At 36.3% G+C, this 19,301-nt stretch overlaps 1 protein-coding gene across 5 annotated transcripts in view; it reads left to right on the top strand.

Annotated features, from left to right (window-relative positions):
- LOC115212179 (D(3) dopamine receptor-like) overlaps nt 1-19,301 on the top strand; it is a 1,526,288-nt gene that overhangs the window by 1,442,438 nt on the left and 64,549 nt on the right. The gene's annotated exons all lie outside the window — the stretch shown is intronic.

The raw sequence follows: 19,301 nt of genomic DNA, 5'->3' as shown, positions 1-19,301 counted from the left end.
GATGAGCTTTTGTAACTAAAAGAAAAAATTCTTGATGTAGAAGTAATTAAGAGTTCCGTGCTCCATCGACACTGTGGTCTTTTGTAACGAAAGTTTTCTAAAATAGTCAGCTCCAGGCTACACACTAAAAAGAATCATAATGAAAATAACTTTAAAATATTACTGACAAGGAGTAAGAGATACCACTTTGTTTCCTTGTTTGAAATTACTGAAGCAATTTTGTATAACTGAAAATGGCAACCTAGTGGAGGGTCACTCGGTTATAAGCATGAAGTATAAAATATCGTTGCCAGATCCAATAGAGAGATTGGTTTGAAATTAAGGAAATATATTTTCCTTGGTTATTTTTAATCTATTCATTCACTGCTTCTAAAATATATGTAGACTATTTCTTGTAAAACATATACATATCAGAGACACACAAAGTTTGAAATACTACCTTCTTATACAGGATGACGTTATATGTCGGGCGTGTCGGCCCCGTGTTTCTCGAGCCATGCCTGTACAGCTTAACCTGAACTGGTAGCGATTCTCGGTAGCACTGCCAGGCCAGGGATCTCTGGAATTTGTCCATGGGTCCGGCTCGAAAGCCGTCTTGAACAGGCGGTTCAGGTGTTCCTCGTCGACGCCCAGGTACGCCCCGAGATCGTCGTCGTACTACCTCCCCCCCTCCACTAATCCCATATAATGCTTTGGGATCATTACCTTTTTACCGACAGATTTAAAAGATAATTTCAAACTCCGGACACTGGTACAATGTGTTATATAAAACATCTTTTACTCTTAGCATTTTTGAGACAAACTTTATGGAGTTATTTCACGTTAAAGTTGTCCTATCAGGAATTTCAACCAATCAATGACGTGTATTCAGCTGAATAAAATTACTGCCGTTGTTTGTTAACAACAACTATCGGCGTGGTATTTTCGTTTGTCCTGTTATTTATGACATAGTTCGTGCGTTTGTACTGGTTTAACTTTAGGGTTTTAGGGTTACGGTGTTAGGGTTAGGATTTAAAGGTTAGGATTTTAAGGTTAGGGTTTTAGGGTTAGGGTTAGGGTTTCAGGGTTAGGGTTAGAGTTTTAGTGGTAGGGTTAGAATTTTAGGATTAGTGTTTTTTATGGTTAGGGTTAGGGTTAGGGTTAGGGTTTTAGGTTTAGGCTTATCATAAATAACAAACGAAATATAAACCGCCGGAAGTTCTTGATAAAAAACAGCAGTAATTTTATTCAGCTGAATACACTTCCACGACAGAGGCGCTGCTGGACGGCATGGACTTGCTTCTCCAGGTGCCGAGCCGCAAGCGCACTGACTTTCCCCGGTTGATTTTCGCTCCTGTTACCGCTTCGTTGTCATTCAATGTCTCGCCGACCAGCTCAGTGTGCTCCGGCTAGAATTTATGACGGTGACATCGTCCGCGAATACGGATACGCTCTTCCTGCTTCCCAATTTTCGCGGGATGCTCCTCAGCGTCGCCAGCTTCCGCAGTAGTGCCTCGAGATTCAATACATACAGAAGCGACGAGAGCTGGCATCCCTGACGAACCGAACGTGCAATGTCGAAAGGTCTCGATAGATGCCCATTCATGCGAATTACCGAAAGATGCCTCTGTACAAGGCAGCTATCCAGCCGCGGAAGATGGGACTGAAACCAGCCGCTATGAAGACAGCCTCAAAGTATCGATGGTCTACCCTATCGAAAGCTTTGGATTGATCCAATTGATCAGGGCCCCACCTATGCCATGTTCCTTAACTACCCTGTCTATGATGTAGTTCTTATTGTTGCTCCCGGCCCGGCACGGCGCACGTTTGCGCCTTGTCAACCAGTTTTCTCCATAACAAACGCCAACTTCTTGTCTAACACCTTAGCCCAAATTCTCAAGTCTGCATTCAGCAGAGTGATGGGCCTAAAGTTATCTATTTCGCCCCCTTTGTTTGGATCTTTCTCGGCTCACAAAACCTGGGAAGCTCCCGTGTTGCTACTAGTTGCAGTACACTGCTGCCAAGACGTCTCTAAACAAGCCTGGCATACAACTGTAAAGCTCGTAGTGTAGAACATCCAAACACGGCGATTTGTCCCCCAAGCATTCCTCCATCGCGTCCCGCACTTCCGCCGCCGTGATGGCACCTTCGCCGCACTCTGCCTCTATTGTCGAGAGTTGTGGCAGGCTGTGCAGTTAGGTACTGAATTCCACCCTGTGTTCACGCTCGCCACTTATCCTGAAGAGACGGGCAAAATGCTGTTGAAAGACCTCACACATTTTACTTGGCTCGAATAATTTGCGCCTCTGTTTATCCACCAGAGACCGAATGGTGGATTTGTTGCCCTAATTCGATTCCCACACTCGGGCCTCTCGTGCGGCTCCAACTCCTTCGTTCCTTAGTGTATGCATCCTAGCCCTGACAACACACCCTTCGTGTTTGGCGTTGAATGTTGGTCGAGGACCTACCTTGCCGCCAATACGCCGGATGCGATGCCACTTCTAATCGACTCTTCTAGCTTCTTAACTAGTCACCCTCTACCCTGTTTCTATCTATTGCTAGTGTTTTGCTATGCCTAATCGCTTCTGCTTTTATTGCTCTCTTGAGGGCAAACCACCATTTGTTGTTGATAATAGCTCCTGATCAATCCTCTTTACTAGCATGCTAATCCGGTCTCTGAAAACCTGTCTCGACGGGAAAGAAGTCCATTTCCACGTTGGCGCATTCGGGTGGTTGATTCGGTACCTGTCAGACAGTTGAAAGCGTCTGAGCAGGTCTCTGAGGCATTTGCATACCCGTCTATTCTTATCTCTGCCCACGTAGTCTAGATGCGCGTCCTAGGTAGCATTCTAATCCCCCACCACAAGTAAAAGACGAAACGTTCCTAGGAATACTTCTAGATGTCGAAAGAAATCCGGCCAACCTCTTAAAGTAGTACGTAGACTATTATGAGTTGAAAAGCACACGCATTGCTGCCGTCGACAGCCAAGTCAAAGATTGTCTTTACTTCGAGATCCAGACTCGTGTGAAAATGTACCGCCGTGCCACTACCTCGGCAGACATGGAGAAAAATAAATGTTAAACTGTCCGCCAAACATGGACTTTAGAGCTCGTAGATTATGGTGTCTAGTCTCATTTATAGCTATGATTTCTAATTCATGTGACTTTTCAATCTATTCTACGTTTCGAAGGTGAAAGCGAGACGTATCTTCGACAAGGAACTTTCCTTCCTGCGAAAAGCAAATCAATTAAAATTCGAGATCTTTTCGTAGAGGGGTAAAAATGGTAACAGAAACAGGACAGTACGACAGTAAAAAATCATAAACATTAAAGACAGACAAGGAAAAACAATAAGGAGGGGCTGTTAACGCCGACGAAAAGAAGTATTGCGAACGCGGATTTTTTTATGAACGACGAGCGGAGCAAAAAGAATTGTCGCCCATACCTTGAGAGGGTCAGGCCAGAAAGACAGCAGCGATATATATATATATATATATATATAGATATATATATATATATATAATATATATATATATACTATATATATATATAATATATATATATATATATATATTGTGTGTGTGTGTGACCGGCTCCTTTCATTTTCTGGTTTGCAAAATCCACTCACAAGTCTTTCGTCTGCTCGAGTCTATAGTGGAAGACACTCACCCAAGTTACCATGCAGTAGGACTGAATCCGGAACCATGTGACTGGAAAGAAAGCTTCGTACAGCATACCCACACCGGCATCTTTTATATATTATAAACACACACACACACACACACACACGAATATATGTGCGTGCATGTATATGTGTGTGTGTGTGCATTAGATAGACAGAACTATGCATATACATGTATATCTTTAGATATGCGTGTATATTTATACACCCACACCGTAAGTCGTGTTTGTGTTAGTATATAAGTACATGAATGTATATGCCTGTTTGTATGTGTGTTAGATTGTCCAACAGAGTCAGTGTATGTGATCGAGAATATATTGCGCAGAATATGCAAATTAAACTTAACCGGTCATTCAGCGTTAAATGGAGTGGGGCAGACATATATGCGTATTGAAAATAAGATCGATAATCAAAGACAAAAAGATATTCAGATAGCAGACAAATCTACTCATTATGATGCATAGGTAAGGACACTCAAAATCATATCTGTCTCTGCATAGACAAACATAGATATATGAATAATTTTATTCGTAGATATACATGTGTGTTTCAAGTTATCTTGGGTGTAAGCAAGTGTGTGTGTGAACATCCGCTCGCAGATTTTTTTATGTGGTGTATAAATATCCATCCAAACAGAAATAAACGGTTTTTCAAATTATACCAAACAACTGAAGCACTAATAGTATGTTATAGATACATGGATAATTTTGAATTCATCTTGGTGAGGAATTTATCAGTTAAGTTCTTATGTGTCTCAGTAAAGAACCATGTAAACGTATAGGAAGGAGAAGCATTATACAAAATATTTCAATCACGCTTCCTTATTCCTTTTTAAATATATTCTCTCGTGGTATTTGCTGCGCATCTTTAATCAATGCTGTGTTGCTAATATAGATAGGAATTTTGCTTATGTGAGTGCATATGTGTATGTGGGTTCTTTTGCGTGTGTGTATGTGTGTGTGTGTATGTGTGTGTTGTGTGTGTGCACGCACGGGCGTAAGCGCGTACATTTGATTTTAAATAAATATATACGGAAAACGTGTCACGTCAACGAACATATTTCATGTGCACAAAATCTGAAAATGGAAACCAGAATTGAATATTATTCCGTAGCATGCTCGAGCATTTATTAAATGTCCTTTGTCCGTATGTGAGAATTTATATATATATGTATATATATTATATATATATATATATATCTTTATATATGTATGTTATATATATACCTAAGTATGGGTGTAAGTACATAGACATATGTATAAAATGCGTATATGTATATATATATGAATGTATATATATATTATATATATATATATATATATATATATATTATATATATATATATATATATATATATATATATATATCTATATTTGTAAAAAATGAAGTTCGAAAATGCTGCTGTATTATACAATTTTTAATTTTATATATACATTATAACATGTTTCAGTTCCTGAAATGAACCTTATCAAAAAAGTTATATATAAAAAAAGACAGCTCATGCCGTCAAACACAAGAATTCATTTATAATACACAACGGAGTCAACATCTTAGAGTTCATGTATAGTTGATATATAGTTCATGTATAGTTGATATATAATTTGAAGTATATGTTCAAAGTGTTCGATGCAGTGGCCCACGGTGGCGATACGTATTCAATACAAAAAACAGATCAAAGTGGTGGAAAGCGGTCAATACAGCGAAGATTGATGTTTCCGAAAGAGCGAGGAATTCATTTTTACCTTAAGCAATTGTGATGACCCATGGTGGAAGTTCGCTGGGTGGTTCTAGTGAGTTTTTTGTGAAAATGCTCGTTTTATAATGCCTGTTAGGTGGTCAATCTAGCGTAGCGTGACGTCATCAATGTTTTGACCAATCGTTTCGTTAGGTGGCTTTAATCAAGTAGAACAGGACGTCATCATTATTTTGACCAATCGCTGCATTATATCTGCCTCTTGTTTGTTTCCTGTTTTGACCAGTCGCTTCGTTAGTCAAGCAGAGCGGGACGTCATCCAGATTCTGCCCAATCACGACTTATAGCTACATTAGATCTGCCCCCTGTCTGTACTTGTTAGGTGACTATTCAAGCAGAAAAGGACGTCATCAATATTCTGACTAATGACTGTCCCCTGTTTGTATCCTGTCCATTCTAGCAGAGCTAGACGTCATCAACTTGTTGACCAATCAGAATCGGGTCTGACCCTTAGCTGTATCGTATGTATCAGGGTCAGATTTGCACGAAAGAATTTTTTTCCTTTTTTACTAAGGCATATTTCCGTCAGAGTGAGTGTCTGTTTGAAGCAGCGGCCGTGGTGGAACCCCGCTTCTCCTTTCGGAGGACTTATCTTTTGTTTTAGTATTCCTGGCCCAGGTGTTGTTTAAACTTGGTCTAAATTTTTTTATGAAATATAGTTCTTTATTTTGGCGTTGTGTGAAGGTTGCGTTGTCACTGAATTTATAGAGCGGGTTAGTTGTAAATTTCGGATTTACATTTCCAGCACATCTATCTATGTGTCCGCTGACCGGTATTTTTGCGGTAATCAGGGTTTCTAATTTGTGATTTATGCACCGCCATCCTGTTACGTAAGCTATTTTTTGTATGGCCTATATACTGCCTATTGCAGCCTGCGCATGTTATGACGTAAATTAAGTTTTCTGATGCGCAGGTGAAGTTTGTTCTAATGGTGAACTGGTGGCCTTGTTCCAGTATAAATTCTGATCCTTCTTTCAAGATGACACAGATTCCGCAGTTGGGCTTCTTCCACATTTTCTAACTGCTGGTTTTGTGGTTGATGTTGAGTGCAGTGTAGCTTGGGTTAAAATCCTTTTCAAGGATTTTGGTTGCCGTTTACTTTTAATGATGGTGTGTGTTTCGAGGATCCGGTTCATCTTTGGGTCTCCCTTTAGTAGGGCTGTGCTTTGTAGTATGGTGTTGAAGGCCTCATTGTTGAGTGGGTTGTGTGTAGAGATGTAGGGAAGGGTTTTTAATTGTTCTTTCTTTTTTGGTTTTGTTTGTCTCAGGTCTTCTATACTTAATTTAAGTACCCGTTGGATTGCACTGTCTATTAGGGGCTGTGGATAGTTTCTATTTGTGAGTGTGGTTCTAAGTTCCTGGAGACGTGTGTGTCGGGTGTTTGTGTCTGATATTATGGTGCAAATCCTTCTAGCTAAACAAAAAGGGACATTCATTCTAGTGTGTCGTGGGTGGCATGAATCAAAGGGTAGGTACTGTTTAGAGTATGTCGGTTTATAGTAGATATCTGTCTCTATTTTGTTGCCGGTTTTCTTAATGAGGATGTCTAAAAACGGTAATTCTTTTTCGTTGTGGTCCATCGTGAATTGTATATTGTCATTTATTCCATTTAATAGAATTTTAAATTCCTCAAGTTTCTCTATGCCTTTGTCCCAGATGATGAAACAGTCATCGAGGTATCTTTTCCAGTTGTTATGGATATAGGTGGCGAAGGTGTTTCCATATTTCTCGAGTGTCATCCGGTATAGTATTTTCTCGAGGTATCCCATCACTAGGTTGGCAAAAGATGGTGCAGTACGCGTGCCCATCGCTGTTCCCGATCTTTGCCTGTAGAAATCATTGTCAAAATAAAATAATTGTTCTCTAAAATGAATCTAAGTCCTTCTATTATAAGGTCTTTGTTTATGCGAGTTGGGAGTTCAAAGGGGTAGTTATTCAGCCAGAAGGTGATCGCTTCTATTCCTAGGTTGTGAGGGATGTTAGAATAAAGATTAACTACGTCGAATGATACTAGAAGGGTTTTCTCATTGACTGTTTTAGGGAGGTGGTTGAGCATATCTATATCGTCTCTTACGTAGCTTTTGATGTGTTTTAGGAAAGGTTTAAGAAGTGTGTCTAAGAAATTGCTGAGGCGGTGAGTTTCACATGCTGGCCCTGCTATTATCAGTCTTAGTTTAAGATCATTTGGTGAAGGGATTTTGATGAGTGTGTCGGTGGATGTTTTGCACGTTTCTCTAATGGTTTGGCTATTGTGTACCTTAGGGATACCATAGAACAAACTCGATTTGCATTTGAAGTTAGGTATGTATTCATACTCCTTGTTCGTGAGTCCTTCTTGGTATGTGTTGATTAATGTCCTAAGGTTACGCATTATTTTTTGCTGGTTATACTGTTGGGCCCTTTCATAATACGTTTCATCTCTTAATAGGGATAGCACTAAATTTTTATAATTGTTTGTATTCATTATTACTATCGCGTTGCCCTTATCTGCCTCCTTAATTGTTATTGTTTTGTCTTCTCTTAGTTTGATGAGGTCGTTCCATTCTCTTTTGTTGAAGTTAGGGCTGTGTTTTTGTTTCTTAATGAATTGAAACGGGAAATTAGTTATGTAGTCACAATAGCGGTCTAAGGCTTTATTCTTACCTTTGGTGGGGGTGTAATTGCTCTTGTTTCTAGCTATTGAGTCCTCCTCTATTTGTTTGTCTTGAAATGCCTCGGTGAGTCTTAGTTTTCTGCAAAATTCCGAAATATCATCTTTCATTTCATAATAATTAGAACGTTGAGGGGTGGGTGTAAATTTAAGTCCTTTGGAGAGTATGCTTATTTCGTTAGGTGTAAGTTCTTTGTTTGAGAGATTGATTATCTTAATTACCTGAGGTTTCTTTTGTTTGTCCTTTGCCATCGTGTGTCCCTGTTCCTGTGTGTGGGGTCTAAAAAATGGTTGGTGTAGTTATGTTCAAAGCTATTATTTATCTGTCTCATGTTGTTATAATTGTCAGAGTGAGTTTGTGGTGCTCTGTTCTGGAGTCTGTTGTTGAACCTAGTGTTACGTCTTAGTTCCTCGGGTATATTGTGTTGGTAGTTGTTTCCTCCGTAGTGCATTTTGTTTGTTATGGTTGTATGGTTGGTTCCTGGGGTGGATGTTTGGTAGTAGCGTTTTGGTTTGGTTATGTGTGTTGTATTTTATAGTATTGTATGTTGTGGCTCTTAGGTTCGTGGAATGGTGTGGTGGGACCCTATAAGTGTTTTGGGGTTGGTGTAGGTAGTGTGGGGTGCGTTTTAAATGCATTTTTCTGGTGTAGAGTGTGTTTGGATTTCTTGGTGGTTGTTCTGCTCTGTTGGTATGTCTATTTTCGAACTGGTGTGGTGGGCCTCTGTAGGTGTTTTGGGGTTGGTGTAGGTAGTGTGGGGTGTGTTTTAGGTGTACTTTTCTGGTGTAGAGTGTGGTAGGATTTCTTGGTGGTTGTTCCGTTCTATTGGTATTTGGTTTTGATTTGCTTAATTTTATGAAGGGGTTGTTGGATATGTGTTCATTTTTGAAGTTGGTTTCATAATCTAGAAACCAGACGGCGCTCTTTTCCCATCGTTGGAGGGACTTAAGTTCCTCTTTTTCACATTCTTCATTCCATAGTGCTGGTAATGTTTCAGTATTGTTGTCGTCTATTAGTTTGATGACTTCTTCGTTGATTTCCTCGTCTATGGTTTTTACTTTTTCTTCATTCGTTTTAGCTCTCAGCTTAAGTAGTTCTATTTCCACCTTCATTTTTCCTAATGACATTTTTTCTCTAAGTTTTCTTTGTTCTTCTGGTTCTTCCGAGATGGGTTTGATTTGTAATTTACGGGGTATGACTAGGGGTGTTGAGTCTAGCCATTTTTGGTAAATCTCTGCTTTATTCTGATTTTGTATCATTTTCCAAAAAGCGAATTTTCTGTTTCGCTGTAGTGTTCTCCATTGGGGGAGGACTTGGTTCTTTATTTGTAATGTTGAAGTTGCTCGGTTCTTCTCATGTGTTCCTTCTTTTTGTTGCTCTTGTTTCGTAAAGTTTGTGAAGAATGTCGTCATTGTATCGCATAGATTTTCAACTTTCTCGAATATTTCGGAGGGTGTTTTATTCGATTCGGTTTCCTCGTTAGTTTGTGTAGAAGGTCGAGGTGTTAAGTTGAGTTTGTTTAACACTGCTGTTAGGTTTGAATTTATGCTTTTCAATTCTTTCAGTATCTCTTCATTTATTGAGGAGATGTCGTTGGTGTCTGTTTTAGCAGGCATTTTCGGGAGCTCGTACGTGATATGATATTTATAATAGGATTAGCTCGTATACGAGTAGGTATATATTTGTAAAAAAGGAAGTTCGAAAATGCTGCTGTATTATACAATTTTTAATTTTTATATATACATTATAACATGTTTCAGTTCCTGAAATGAACCTTATCAAAAAAAGTTATATAAAAAAAGACAGCTCATGCCGTCAAACACAAGAAATTCATTTATAATACACAACGGAGTCAGACATCTTAGAGTTCATGTATAGTTGATATATAGTTCATGTATAGTTGATATATAATTTGAAGTATATGTTCAAAGTGTTCGATGCAGTGGCCCACGGTGGCGATACGTATTCAATACAAAAAACAGATCAAAGTGGTGGAAAGCGGTCAATACAGAAGATTGATGTTTCCGAAAGAGCGAGGAATTCATTTTTACCTTAAGCAATTGTGATGACCCATGGTGGAAGTTCGCTGGGTGGTTCTAGTGAGTTTTTGTGAAATGCTCGGTTTTATAATGCCTGTTAGGTGGTTAATCTAGCGTAGCGTGACGTCATCAGTGTTTTGACCAATCGTTTCGTTAGGTAGCTTTAATCAAGTAGAACGGGACGTCATCATTATTTTGACCAATCGCTGCATTATAACTGCCTCTTGTTTGTTTCCTGTTTTTGACCAGTCGCTTCGTTAGTCAAGTAGAACGGGACGTCATCATTATTTTGACCAATCGCTGCATTATATCTGCCTCTTGTTTGTTTCCTGTTTTGACCAGTCGCTTCGTTAGTCAAGCAGAGCGGGACGTCATCCAGATTCTGCCCATCACGACTTATAGCTACATTAGATCTGCCCCCTGTCTGTACTTGTTAGGTGACTATTCAAGCAGAATATATATATATATATATATATATATATATATATATATATATATATATATATATATATATATATATATATATATATATACATACATATATATATATATATATATATATGTGAGTGTATAATTTAGAATAAACAGTGAAAAGTTATAGTACTCGGAGATTCGAATGTCGGAGAGAAAAGCTACAATGCATTCTCGTCAGCAATTAATAGTGTAGCAATATTGTTTTCTTCATTGCTATCTTTACTGTTTGAGAAAATATTAAGAATGATCTCGTTTGAGATTACAAACATCTATGGCTAGTTTAACCTTGTTGTGTCACCTGATCTGATTGGTTAGCATCTAAGCGTGGTCTGTCTCTACTTATTTCTGACCAATCACGGCTTTTGGATAGGACTTTTCACTTGAGCCATCTTAACTCTTTAAATAGGCTGATCACATCCCGATTCAACGTCTTTCGGCTTAAGACCTTTTAAGGTCTTGGTCGGAGACCACACAGAGCTTACTCAACCATGTTCCATTTCGAAAGGCAGACGACAGCCAAGCCAACCATAATATGAAGACGCTATTGTAAACCAACGACAGACATAACATCATCACCAACATCGTCTCCATCTACGAAGATTTCAACTTGTACACAAGATAAATACAGATTCAACTCATGCTGTTAGTGTGAAAATCTCACCACGGCAAAACAGTTGCATTATATATATCTGAAAGAATATCTATATGAAGAGAAAAATATGCACAAGTAACTCAACTAATCTCAGCTCCGAGACTCAAATCTTGTATAGAACTCATTAACTGGTAAACTAACTTCATTTTAACTCAAAATGTTGAGACTTCTCTCATGCTCTGTTGTATTTGCATACACCTTATTTCTGTTCTTCTGTCGCACACACGAACACACAGACACAAATATTATAAGCATGCATTCATGACACAACACTACGCTAATAATAACAAATCACTTTGTACACTGCGAATAAAATCTATCTTCTCTTTATAAAAGTATAACGGTTTTTGGAGTCCTTATTTCATACACTTTGGCACTGTTTATAAACATGTATTATGGCTTATATAATATTATATTATGTTATGACTTGTTATGCTAACAAGTGGTGACCTGCCGACGTTTTCGATCATACAACCATTTTATGTTCACTCGAACATTCCACATAGGTGACTTAGTGCCAGTTAAATTGACCAACCGTTCGAATATCATCAGCAACAGACGCTATGAAAATCCGTTGAATAAAAGGGAAGTTATTCTAATAGGTAGAAACAGAAAAAAAAGAAAAAAATGAAAAATACATGCAACCATATTCTCACAATACATAGACATAAACCACCTGCGTTCACAACGTCTACATACGTGCGCACTTGCATGAATACGTCCGTGCACATACATACACACAAATACATAACTGGCCAACAAAAAAATTTCGATCAAGGTTCAACCAAATCACAATATATAACCCAAATACTAAACGAACAAAGATGAACCATCTCACTTCCACTGCGCGCGCACTCGCATACACGCACACAACACACACACGTGCACACAAAAACATTCACATATCCCTACACATATATTCACACATGAAACGCTGTTTGATTTGTTTTTCAGCGTACAATTTTCATCATCCCACTACATCACACCTTCCTTCCTTATTCATCTATCACCCATTCCTTTCTCATTCATAAACACAAGAGTATTATTACAGTAGATTATCTCAGTAACAATAGGAGCTATGAAAAATATGACATCACCCCTTCCTTTCTCATTCATAAACACAGAGTATTATTATAGTAGATTATCTCGGTAAGCAGGAGAGGTATGAAAAAAAACAAAGCCCAGCATCACCACCGGAGCATTCTACACATCTGTGTAATTTTTCGCGCAATTTCACCCGGCCTGTGTTACCGTGAATCCCAAGACAAGATAGAATCGCCCATGTCAAATTTATATGTATATATATATATATATATATATATACCGGAGTAAACACATAAATGTGAAACAAGGTGGAAAAAAGAGTACTCAAATACCAGTGGTAGAGTAATATGCTTTATTTTAAGCAGCAGAAAATTCAACAAAATCTGTTACTCTGAGTTTCTCGTTGCCGTTCATCAGACAGTTTTTGCTAGAATGGAACATATATATAAATTCAATCTATACTCTTACAAACGCTACACCTTTAAAAAGAAATGGACTTGTTTGATTGGCCCTTTAGAAAAAACGGTCAATCTTCGAGCGATAAACAAAATGGACAAAAAATATATGTATATATATATAAAAAAACTTATAAAAATTATAAAATCCGAGGAAAAAACCGAGGAAAAAACTTATTGCCGTTAATGAAGACAGTACAAATTAATGCATAGAAATTAAACCTGTTATAAATACTGCAATACATATTTATATTAAAATCCACATATATATATCAACATACACAAAAGGATGCGCGTAAACGCCATACATACATATACAGACGTATGAATATGAATCTAAATTATACACATAAAAGCATGTGTACATATATCCACGCAAACCGTAGCAATTCTCATATACTGAGCAAGGAGGGGGAACGAAAGAAAGGGAAAGAGAGAAAAAGGAACGAAGGAGGGGTGGGGAAAAAACTTGTAGCGATATTATTGGCATCTATAGAGGCCAGTATACATACACAAGTTTGAATTGATACATATACATACCGTCGCGTGTATGCGTGCTTAAGCACAAGCATACTTTCACTTACACATACACAGATACGCATGCTTACAAATACATATGCTTTGCTATACACAAACTTATATAAACATTCTAAATTTGACAACATTGCTTTTTAAAAAAACATTGCTTTTAAAAAATGGGTGCATTAATAAAAATATATACGAAAGACATATAAAATAAAATATAACATCCTATTTTGGGTCATTTATAAATAATCAAGGTAATATAAATAATCAAGGTAATCTTATCCAATACAATAACATGAAAACAAAGTTTGTAGGTTTTTCCTAATATATATGTAGAAACAATAAGACTTTGCTATAGGTCCGTCGTAGCGCTCAAGAGTCAAAATCAAAATCAAAAAATCAAAATACAGTCTCTAAGCATTTTAAGCAGGGTCATAAATTCTACAGAATATTTAATAGAAGAACCCTGAAGGTTAGCTATTCTTGTTGCAGAAATTTCGCCTCTTACATTAGCCAACATAATAGGAAGCTAATTGAGATTAGACATGGTGCCGAGCCCATTAAGAAATGTAATTTCAAAAACGAAAGCTCCTGTCCGTTAGAAGGGAATGTCTAGTGAAAGGAGTAGTTTATAGAGCCAAGGTGCAAGTGGAAGGCTCATCGGAATACAAGACATACACAGGGGCTTCAGAAAATTCATTTAAAACAAGATTTTATTCTCATAAGAATTCTTTTAACCCAGAGAATAGGAAGAAAGCCAGCCTAGCAAAATATGTCTGGGAACTAAAAGAAAAGGAAGCCCCACCTTTCAACGTGACATGGAGCATTCTGGACAGGGCGGCACCATACAGGCATGGAGCTTACAAATATAATTTCAAGTGCAAGCTTTGCTTATTAGAGAAAATGCACATATTATTCAAAGACAATAATTCTTTGAATCAAAGAAGTGAGTTAATGAACTTATGTAGGCACGCGGCTAAATTTAAAATGTCGAATATAAATATACCATATGGATAGAGTATATATTTTGTATTTTGATTTTTTGATTTTGATTTTGACTCTTGAGCGCTACGACGGACCTATAGCAAAGTCTTATTGTTTCTACATATATATTAGGAAAAACCTACAAACTTTGTTTTCATGTTATTGTATTGCATAAGATTACCTTGATTATTTATATTACCTTGATTATTTATAAATGACCCAAAATAGGATGTTATATTTTATTTTATATGTCTTTCGTATATATTTTTATTAATGCACCCATTTTTTAAAAGCAATGTTTTTTTTAAAAAGCAATGTTGTCAAATTTAGAATGTTTATATAAGTTTGTGTATAGCAAAGCATATGTATTTGTAAGCATGCGTATCTGTGTATGTGTAAGCGAAAGTATGCTTGTGCTTAAGCACGCATACACACGACGGTATGTATATGTATCAATTCAAACTTGTGTATGTATACTGGCCTCTATAGATACCAATAATATCGCTACAAGTTTTTTCCCTACCCCTCCTTCGTTCCTTTTCTCTCTTTCCCTTTCTTTCGTTCCCCCTCCTTGCTCAGTATATGAGAATTGCTACATAGATGAATTTTAGCTTGCGTGCGAGACGGTTTGCGTGGATATATGTACACATGCTTTTATGTGTATAATTTAGATTCATATTCATACGTCTGTATATGTATGTATGGCGTTTACGCGCATCCTTTTGTGTATGTTGATATATATATGTGGATTTTAATATAAATATGTATTGCAGTATTTATAACAGGTTTAATTTCTATGCATTAATTTGTACTGTCTTCATTAACGGCAATAAGTTTTTTCCTCGGTTTTTTCCTCGGATTTAAAATTTTTATAAGTTTTTTTATATATATATACATATATTTTTGACCTTTTTGTTTATCGCTCGAAAATTGACCGTTTTTTCTAAAGGGCCAATCAAACAAGTCCATTTCTTTTTAAAGGTGTAGCGTTTGTAAGAGTATAGATTGAATTTATATATATGTTCCATTCTAGCAAAAACTGTCTGATGAACGGCAACGAGAAACTCAGAGTAACAGATTTTGTTGAATTTTCTGCTGCTTAAAATAAAGTATATATATATATATATATATATATATATATATATATATATATATATATATATATATATATATACACACATACACACCTTCCTAACACACACCTACACTCGCACATATACAAATATATGCATATCCGTATAAATAAAGGGGAAGTGTGCAGGAAAATGGCCTTTATCCACCAGATACGGTTAACAACTTCTATACTATTGGACAATTGTACTTAACTAGCTGTCCCTCTAACTTTAGCATTAACTTTTAAAATTTCTTTATTGATTATACCGATTTCTGATTTTGCAGGTTTATTTAGTCTGCATTTAGGATTAGATATGAAGGTCTTTTATGGTCCTTAATAGTTATAACGGCCTCTTTTTGTGGAAGGATTTCTGGTTGTTGTTTTTTTGTCTAATTTAAACCTGGCGGCGATGATACTAGCTTCTTTATTAATATCGTTATAAACTTGCGGACTAGCTTTAGGGTAATTACTAATAACATTGTTATGTAAGAGTTGTTAGTATGTGCTGTTATCAACAAAGTATACGTTCTTGGTTTTATCAGAAAAAGTTCCGCTTTTCTGGAATTTTTTATGCTTTTGATGTCTTTTTTCTGTTTCTGTTGAAAAGTGTTAAATGACTTACGAAATTTGGTTGTGTTTATCAGCAGTGTATATGAGGATGAGGTTGCATGTGTGGGCGGATATGTGTGTATGTATGGGTATGTACATAAACATATATGTTTGTGTGTTTGTGTGTATGTGCATGAACGCATACATATTTGTGTGAGAGTGTACGTATGTAGAAGTTGTGAATGGATGAGGCTTATGTCTATGTATTGTGAGAACTCGGTTGCATGTATTTATTATCTTTCCCTTTTCTCTTTTTCTACCTTTTGGAGTAACATCCGTTTCATTCAATGGATTTTCATAGCGTCTGTTGACATTAACAGCCGAGGAGACTGCATCGTAGCTCTTCGCTCCAACATTCGAAAGTCCGAGTACTATAATAACTTTTAAATATTCATTCTAAATATCCTTTATTTATCTAATATCGAGGTCTCATTCTTGTTTTACTTTTCATATATATATATATATATATATATATATATATATATATATATATATATATATATATATATATATGTGTGTGTGTGTGTGTGTGTATATATATATATATATATGTATGTATATATATATATATATATATAAGAATGAATGTTTTTATATATAATGAACGTGAAATACAGGAAGGGACGAACACGGAACACAGACAAATCATTCGAAGCCTTCAATCTTCAGTCAGACACCGAATCATCATAGCAAATTTCGGCTGTTCAATTCTGATATTTGCTCCAACTCGGCCAGCCCCAAGAAAAAAAACTAAGCTGTAAGCATTAGATTTCTTGGTAGAAGACAGGAATGTGAACGCACAAGACGGATGTGAATACAAGAGACGAAAACGAAATTGAAAACAGTAATGAAAAAACAAAATATATATAACGGTGGTTGTCATACGACTTTAGACCAAATGAGACAAAACAACAACAACATAGCAGCTGGCGTAGAAATAATTACCGTTTCGGTAGCGGGGACACATGTTGGTCGAGATACGAAGGCCAACAGAATGGTTGAAGAAGCAGCAGGTCGCAGGAGAGAGAGAAAGAGAGACAGAGAGAGAGGGAATCAAAGAGGGTGGAAGGCAGGGGACAGAATCAGTGACCAAGAGAGAAGGAGAAAGAAGGGATTAAGGAGGATGGGAGGAAGAGAGGGGAAGAATCGGAGGGCGCCAAAAAGTTTGGTGAAGAAGCAACATATACATATACATATATATGTGTGTGTGTATGCATGTATGTATATTTGTATATGTATACATGCATACATACATATAGATTCATACATACACGGTAAATAGAAATTTTTATGTTGTGATTATGTGCTTTCAATAGAGACGTACAGCATTGCTTAACTCTCGCGTTTAAATATTTTTTCAACCTATTGCTTTATATGTGCAATCTAATAATTGTTCACACACTAGAGTGTCCAAATAAAGGAAGGCTCTAGCGTTGTTCATACATGTTGATAATTCCCATATTTCTCCCCCTGTGTAATGCATTTTAGAAACAGAATGTGCACTTCGCTAGGCTTCATGTGACAAACTGTGTAGCTAAAAGTTATCAAAATTTGCAAACAGCAAACTTGCTGAACACATAAGCTACAGCTGACAGAAGCTGACGGTACGATTCGATACTTGAAATGAAACTGAAATGACAACTCTGACTAATAAGTTACAATCGCTATTATACTTACATGCACCAAGAATCACTATAAAAAAGTCGTGGAAAACTTTGCCTCTACACCATTATAATTCTACGTTGTTATTTTGCTAACTAAAATTATTTACTAGCTGGCCCCGTACCGTCAAAAACTACGACTAGTTGTAGTAATTTCTATATAAATAAGGATAAAAAATAGAATATGGCTGGCAATTCAAATTAATACACTTCTCAGTGTTATCTCGTGGTTGTCTTTTGAAATGTGACATCCATCACCATTTATTACTGAAAAAACGCTGGTTCACACATATAAACGTTCACGTACATCCCTTGTACGCGCACACACATAAACAATTATATTCATACATAGTTGAAACGCTGTTTGATTTTTCTTTTCAGCTTTGAATGTTCACCATCCCACTTCCATTGCACACACACGCACGCACACACACATATACAAACACATACACACAAACATTCACTTGACTTCCGTTTACATACACACACATATACTCACGCAGAGTTGACGCTGTTTGATTTCTATTTTCACCATAGAACTTCCATCATCCCACTACCAGTTTGCCATCATACCTTCATTCCTTATTCATCTATCACCCCTTCCTTTCTCTTTCATATATCATGACGGAGAAATATATAAGAGTATTGCTATAGTAAATGCTTATTTATTATTTTGTGCCACTAATCATTATTATCATTTTTTATTATTACTATTATTCATTATTTTTATATTTTATTCATTTTCATGAATTCATTTCCAACATGGCTATCATGAATTCAAACATAGATTTTTGTGGGATATGAAAAATTTTAATGTTGGCAGCGAATCAGTTGATTCTTTGGAAGAGTATCACTATATTAGATTACTCTTTGAAAGTGTATATACAAGTGGAAATTTAGTATAGGCATATATATGTGTTTGGGTTCTTCTGTGTGTATGTATGTACTTATGTATTACTATGCATATACACTTATATATAACTATACACACTAAAACACACAAAAGTACGATTATATACATTGATATATATATATATATATATATATATATATATATATATATATATATATATATATATATATATATATATATGTATAGAATATACATGTATGTATGCATTTATGAAAATATGGATATATATATATATATATATACATTCACACGTGTGTGTATATATGTTTGTATGATATACACGCATACATACTTGCATACACGTATATTGCTGGATGCGTATAGGTGTATATACATAAACATAAACATTTATATGCGTGTATTTATATCCACATATGTATATGTGTTGTGTATATATGTATATAAATATATATATATAATATAATATAGTCGACATTTCAGTATATTTGTGCGAGAATGTATGTGCAAATGGTGATTAAATTATATATTATTGCATTTTCCATTAAAGGACAGATATACAGGACGTAAAACGATTCAACGTCATTCTCGTCGCCTTTTCCTTCACTAACAATACTTTTCCTGTGATAAGTATTGGTAATGAAGTGTATTTCAACATGATAATTATGCAGCAAAACATATTTACGACTATTTTCATTAATGTAAAGTGTACAGATTTTAATGAGTCACTTAAGAAATTGATTAACATGAAGAGAAAAGATAAACAACCTTTATGAAGGCTGCAACTACATTAACATATACTTCAAGA

This window comes from Octopus sinensis, linkage group LG5, assembly GCF_006345805.1.
Source record: "Octopus sinensis linkage group LG5, ASM634580v1, whole genome shotgun sequence".
Taxonomy (NCBI): Eukaryota; Metazoa; Mollusca; class Cephalopoda; order Octopoda; family Octopodidae; genus Octopus; species Octopus sinensis.
This window is presented reverse-complemented; position numbering and strand designations above follow the sequence as displayed.